The sequence below is a fragment of the Eleutherodactylus coqui genome, chromosome 1, assembly GCF_035609145.1.
Source record: "Eleutherodactylus coqui strain aEleCoq1 chromosome 1, aEleCoq1.hap1, whole genome shotgun sequence".
Taxonomy (NCBI): domain Eukaryota; kingdom Metazoa; phylum Chordata; class Amphibia; order Anura; family Eleutherodactylidae; genus Eleutherodactylus; species Eleutherodactylus coqui.
In genome coordinates, this window is record NC_089837.1 from 489,643,570 (window position 1) to 489,649,906 (window position 6,337).

At 50.3% G+C, this 6,337-nt stretch overlaps 1 protein-coding gene across 2 annotated transcripts in view; it reads left to right on the top strand.

Annotated features, from left to right (window-relative positions):
• The first annotated feature begins 1,353 nt into the window (after nt 1-1,353).
• The window catches only part of DCUN1D5 (defective in cullin neddylation 1 domain containing 5), a 25,901-nt gene continuing 20,917 nt past the window's right edge, over nt 1,354-6,337 (top strand). Inside the window, exon 1 of one of the 2 annotated variants that reach the window (XM_066586373.1) lies at nt 1,354-1,426. The gene's annotated coding sequence lies outside the window, so the exon portion shown is untranslated. The remainder of the gene's footprint in view (nt 1,427-6,337) is intronic. The other variant, XM_066586380.1, reaches the window with a different exon arrangement.

Below are 6,337 nucleotides of genomic sequence, written 5' to 3' on the forward strand. Positions count from 1 at the left end.
GTGGCGGATGGAGCAGGATTGGGGGGTCTAGACGCTCTTGTGTGTGAATGTGGCGGACTGAGCAGGACTGGGGGGTCTAGAGGCTCCTGTGTGTGAATGTGGCGGACTGAGCAGGATTGGGGGGTCTAGACGCTCTTGTGTGTGAATGTGGCGGACTGAGCAGGACTGGGGGGTCTAGAGGCTCCTGTGTGTGAATGTGGCGGATGGAGCAGGACTGGGGGGTCTGTAGGCTCCTGTGTGTGAGTGTGGCGGATGGAGCAGGATTGGGGGGTCTAGACGCTCTTGTGTGTGAATGTGGCGGACTGAGCAGGACTGGGGGGTCTAGAGGCTCCTGTGTGTGAGTGTGGCGGATGGAGCAGGATTGGGGGGTCTAGACGCTCTTGTGTGTGAATGTGGCGGATGGAGCAGGACTGGGGGGTCTAGAGGCTCCTGTGTGTGAGTGTGGCGGATGGAGCAGGATTGGGGGGTCTAGACGCTCTTGTGTGTGAATGTGGCGGATGGAGCAGGATTGGGGGGTCTAGACGCTCTTGTGTGTGAATGTGGCGGATGGAGCAGGATTGGGGGGTCTAGGGGCTCCTGTGTGTGAGTGTGGCAGATGGAGCAGGATTGGGGGGTCTAGGGGCTCCTGTGTGTGAATGTGGCCAGGACTGAGCAGGACTGGGGGGTCTAGGGGCTCCTGTGTGTGAATGTGGCCAGGACTGAGCAGGACTGGGGGGTCTAGAGGCTCCTGTGTGTGAATGTGGCCAGGACTGAGCAGGACTGGGGGGTCTAGGGGCTCCTGTGTGTGAATGTGGCCAGGACTGAGCAGGACTGGGGGGTCTAGAGGCTCCTGTGTGTGAATGTGGTGGACTGAGCAGGACTGGGGGGTCTAGGGGCTCCTGTGTGTGAATGTGGCCGAGACTGAGCAGGACTGGGGGGGTCTAGAGGCTCTTGTGTATGAATGTGGCGGATGGAACAGGACTGGGGGGTCTAGGGGCCCCTGTGTGTGAATGTGGCAGATGGAGCAGGACTGGGGGGTCTAGGGGCCCCTGTGTGTGAATGTGGCAGATGGAGCAGGACTGGGGGGTCTAGGGGCTCCTGTATGTGAATGTGGTGGATGGAGCAGGACTGGGGGGTCTAGGGGCTCCTCTGTGTGAATGTGGCGGACTGAGCAGGACTGGGGAGTCTAGGGGCTCCTGTGTGTGAATGTGGCGGACTGAGCAGGACTGGGGGGTCTAGAGGCTCCTGTGTATGAATGTGGCGGACTGAGCAGGACTGGGGGGTCTAGAGGCTCCTGTGTGCTGCCCCCCGGCCCCCCTGACTCCGCTCAGCGCCGGTGATAGGGCCGGCGCTCTGCGTGACGTCATCAGACAGCGCCGCTCCCATTCCACGGCCGGGCGGCCAGTGATCAGTCGGCGTCTCCTGCGGCTGCTGCACGAGCCGGGCTGTAAGTAACAATGGCGGGTAGGGTAGAGGGGGACCGTGGGGGTATACATATATACTGGTATATACCGTGCTGTCACCCCTGTGCGGGGCCCCGGGGCATTGTGTGCCGCCCAGCGCTCTACACCCCATATGGGGAGCCATGACACATATATGTACATACAGAGCAGCTGCTACATTACACCCACCCCCCCCCACACCCCCTCGCAGGACAGATAGCAGATTTGCGCCCGCCCGAGCGCTGTGTTTTTGCGCCCGCAGTGCATGATGATTTGCGCGCTGCAAACAAGCGCAGTAAGTAAATGGCTGATGAGGCTCCGGCGCTGCGCGTTTTTTTATTGCTGCGGTTTTTTTTAACGCGAATGTTAATGGGACTTTATAATGTTAAAAACGCATCGCAAGTTGGCGCTTCGCCATTTTTGTGCGATGCGTTCTTAACATTAGAACGACCCATTGACAATCGCGATAAAAAAAGCAGCGATATCGCAGCGTTAAAAAAAAAATGCAAGTGCGTGGGAGCCCTTAGGTTTTTTTGTTTTTTTTTTCTAGCAGAATTGCGCAGCGTGTCGCGCCTCTACCTGCATATTGGTGTACAAATAGACAGAAAGTTCTATTTTTTTTTTTAATTTTTGGCGCGTGAAAAATACGGAAATGTGAATAAACCTATTGAAATCAGCAGCTTCCATGTTTTCCGTATCGCACCGCCTACGGCCGCCTGCACACGGGCATATTTGCATTGCGGAATCAGGAGCATGCGTCCGCCTCCGGATTCTGCTGCAGATACCGCCCACAGCATGCTATGGGGAAAACACGGTTTCCTGCAGCGAAAAAAAATTGTATGCGCATGTCTGACGGCGAGCCGTGCGGACCATCCGCAGTGCAGAGAAGAACAAGTGATGAGAGGCACAGACGCACGCACGGACGCCGGGCGGGCACAGGGTCAGATTCCACCGCGGGGGTCTCTCATGTGGAATCCGACCCGGTCATGCGCAGCCACCCTGATGTTGCGTAGTTCCTCCGAGGTTCTCCGACCCCTCCTGCAGCAGATTCCTTAGGCCCGGCTCACACAAGCGTATCTTGCAGGCTGCGACAGATACGCACGCGCCCGATCACACGTCATTCGCTCGATCAGACGATAATCACATGGGGTCTTCGGGATAATCTACTGCGATGGGAATAACCATTTACAGAGGTTGTTCCCATCGATGTCTCCTACCCCCCCACAGGGTAGGCGGTGGATGTATGATTGCTGCCGGTCTGATCGCAGCAATCTCAAGGATTGTGTACTGTGAGCCCCCCTATAGTGGATGTAGCGGCGATGTGCATGTGACCCCCGTGCCATTCACTGACTATGGAGATGGCCTACTTGGCTATTTTAGTAACATACATGTTAGGCAGAAAAAGACACATGTCCATCCGGTTCAACCTATTATCTTCCAATGTTGATCCAGAGGAAGGCCTCAGTCCCGCTGAAGTGGAGCTGTGGGCATATGTGTGCACCAACTATGGCTCCACTAGGGGGATTTGTGGTGCGCAGTTCTTACGATCATGTGCATGAAAAAACTTGCATTTTCTCTGCTTCATGTCGGAATCGGACAGAACTCGCCCATGTGAATGCAGCCTTAGGTTGCCCATACATACTAGTTGATGGCTGAGCAGCCATCTGTCCCAGACTACCCCTATACGTGTAGACGCTTGGCGGAGCGTAGAGGTGCGAGAGAGCTGCTGCCAGATGCTCTTGTGTCCTCAGTAATCTAATGTATAGTGTATGGCCACCCTCATTTGGGAGCTGCGACTCCATGGATCAGACTTCGTTTTCCGGTCCGTCCCACAGATGCTCCTTCAGATTAAGATCTGGAGAACTTGGAGGACAAGTTAACACCTTGATCTCTTGGTTAAGTTCTTCGGACCATTCCTGAACTTTTTTTGCAGTGTGGCGAGTGCGTTATATTGCTGATAGATGCCGCTGCAACTAGGGAATACCGCTGCCGTTAATGTAAGTCAGGGGTTTGGGCAGAAACGGGGCAAAAGAGGTTTAACACTAATAAATGTGAGGCTCTGCACATGGGCAGAAGAAATGCAGGTTATCATTACACACTAAATGGGAAACCACTGATGGGAAAAGGTCTTGGGGGTTTTAGTTAACTGCTCCAGTTAAGTTTTCAACCAGTGTCAGGCAGCTGCTCCCAAGGTAAATAGGATCATGGGGGGCATCAAAAGAGGTCTAGGGGCGCATGATGAGAACATTGTTCTTCCTGTTTACAAGTCACTGGTCAGACCACCCATGGAATATTGTGGACAGTTTGGGGCACCGGTACTAAAGAAGGACATATCAGAGTCTGAGCGGATACAAAGGCAGGCAACTAAAGTAATAAATGGAATGGGCGGACTACAATACCCAGAGAGGTGATCAAAATTGGGTTATTTAGTTTAGAAAAAAGACGACTGAGGGGCAACATAATAACGATGTATCATATATCAGTAGACAATACAGAGATTGTATTGTCTACTGATATATCATCTGTTTATACCCAGGGCTGTAACAAGGGGGCGCCCTCTATGTCTAGAGGAAAAAAGGTTTCTACACCAACTTAGAAGGGGGTTCTTTACTGTAAGAGCAGTGAGACTATGGAACTCTGGTTGAGGACTTGGTGATGGAGAACTCAATAAGAGTACAAGAGGGGTCCGGACGGCTTTCTTGAGAGTTACAATATTACATGTTATAGTCACTGATTACTTCAGAAGGGTCGGTGATCCGGGGATTATACTGATTGCCAGATTGGAGTCGGGAAGGAAAGTTTTCCCCTAAAATGAGGAAAATCGGCTTCAACCCAAGCCATGCTTTTTTTTTCTCTCCTACACTTTTCATCAGACCAGGTTCACTGTGTTCCATTGCTCCATGGTCCAGCTCTTGGGCTTACATGCCCCCTGTTCAAGCTTGGCCAGGAGTCAATATGGGCACTATGATCAACCTGTGGTTACACAGTGTCCGATGCCCTGTGTCTTCTGTCGTAGCCTCTCCATACACATCATGGGCGCCCATGACCCGCTTGCTATTTCACCGGGTCTCCTTCCTGAGACCACTTAATGATGGGCACTAACCACTACATACCAGGAACGCTCCACAAGACCTGATGCTTTTGGAGACCCAGTCATCTGCAAATCACAATTTGGCTTCAGATCCTTAAAATTGCCAGTTTTTCCTTCTTCCAGTATATCAACTTCAAGAACTGACTGATCACTTACTACCTAAACTATCCCACCATTGTCACTAGGTAATACCTGACTGCACAGTGGCTGATCGGTGGACACATATGATACTACGGATCCCGGCATTTTGCTGTACCTGGACATTTGAATTAACAGGAACTCATGATCTTGGAGTAAGACTGCAGTAATCAACCACACAGCACTTTTCTGTAATCTATTACCATGGCGACACATAGGCCTGCGTAGGAGCTGCAGAAATAAAGTGGTAGTAGAATTTTAATTAAAGTTGCTGTCCGGTTGTAAACTATTGATGGCCTGCCTTTAGGATAGGCCATCAATAGTAGACTTACAGGGCTCCAATGCCTAGGACCCTTTGCTATTCTCTGGGTTGATGTGCTCAAGCACTGAACTGATTCCTGCAGGAAGCAGACAGCTCTGTTCCTAGTGCAGTGGCCAGGCTTCGTATTGCAGGCCAAGTTCCTACTAAAAAGAATGGGCTATTGGCAATTAATACCAAAGCTGACCACTGCAGTGGGAACAGAGCAGAAATCGGCATGGTCCACCAGCGCATCAACCCAGACAACAGTAGATCGGTATGGCTCTGCGGCCCGGGATCCCCACTAATCTGGTCTTTATTACCTAGTGTGAGGATAGGCCAATAATAGTTTACAACTGGACAATCCCTTGTTGATACATTTATTTTCTGTGCATTGAAACATGCAGTCTTTTGCCAAATTTTTTTTTAACCCATTAAGGACCAAGCACTGTAAATCCACACTGCTTGGTCCTGGGCTTTAATCCTGTCTGATAGTTAAAAAAAAATATATGTATAGCGCCCGATTTAAGCTCCTGCAGGAGCAGGTCAGGTCCTCGGCTGTCAGAGACAGTTAAAGACCCAGAGGAGAAGACAGAAGTGTTTTTTAATCACTTCTGCCTTCTCTTGCAGGCTGCATAGTGCTCAGTGAGCGCTGTGATTGAATAAGAGATAGGAGGTGTCACTTCCACTATTTGACCCAACGATCACATGACTGCCGGGTGCCCCTTCTACGGCAGTGCTGCAGGGTCTCAGCAGGCCCTGATCAGCTCTGTTAGTGACTACAGTCACACTAGGGGGATGTTTTCCCCTGTCACTGGAGCTCTGCTATAGTGGAAAAGTGTCTGTTTTACTTTTTATTTCTTTAATTTCACAATGACCCCCAGAGGTCTTATGTGACGCCACACGGGACAAAGTAGTAAAAAAAAAAGTTTACAAAAATAAGCTTAAACAAATTACAGAATTAAAAAAAAACCGGAAAAATTATATTTTTAGCCCTAATGAAACCTAAAGCAAGGGGGAAAAAATTGTGAAGAAAGTATATTTTAAAAAATAGCCCTCAATGTCATGAAGAAAAAATGCAGCAAAAATAATTTTGGTAGCTGAAGAAAAAAATAAGACCGTAAAACGTATTGTGTGCCGATAACTTTAGGATGCCACTTGACGTGCCCTCATACAGGTACAGCCTGGCATTTAGCCCTAAATCACGCTTTCCTCCAGTACTAGCGCCTGTACCTTCCTGTGTTTGTAGGACTATACCGCCGGCTGTCTATGGGGGGGGAGTCATCAAAACCGATGCAGCCAATCAGATTATGTCTTTCATTTTCAAAGGGAGATATGAAAATGGAGTTGGTTGCTATGGGCAACTGCTGCACTTTTCTTTTAACCCTT